Below are 482 nucleotides of genomic sequence, written 5' to 3' on the forward strand. Positions count from 1 at the left end.
GGTTATACATTCTCGAAAGTAGTTTACTTTTTGGTTCTAACAGTTCTGTCTCTAGTTTCGATTTTTCCACCTGGAATCCAACCTTCTTGTCTACTTTAAAGACCTCTTGAATTTGTGCATAATGCAACCAATCTCGCACCTTGTTTTTTAGTTTTTCCAAGCTCTGCAACCTCCAATTGTCTCCAATCTTTTCAATAATTTCCTCATATTTAGGCCAATTGGCTTCCATATTAGGTCTCTTACGTGCCTTGGCCTCCACCGGTGAGAGCCACCTCGGAGTCTTACTTTCCAATAAGTCTTTATATTTTGTCCAGACCATTAAAATTGCTCTCCTGACAATGTGGTTTTTAAACAATTTGTGCACTTTAACCTTGTCATACCACAAATATGCATGCCTACCACTTTAGCTAATGGGGCTTCCTGCTGCCGCTGGAACACAATTTTTGTTCTTATCCTGAAGCAAAGTTCTTAACTCAAGGTAC

This window comes from Podarcis gaigeae (genome assembly GCF_964106915.1).
Source record: "Podarcis gaigeae genome assembly, chromosome: 6".
NCBI lineage: Eukaryota > Metazoa > Chordata > Lepidosauria > Squamata > Lacertidae > Podarcis > Podarcis gaigeae.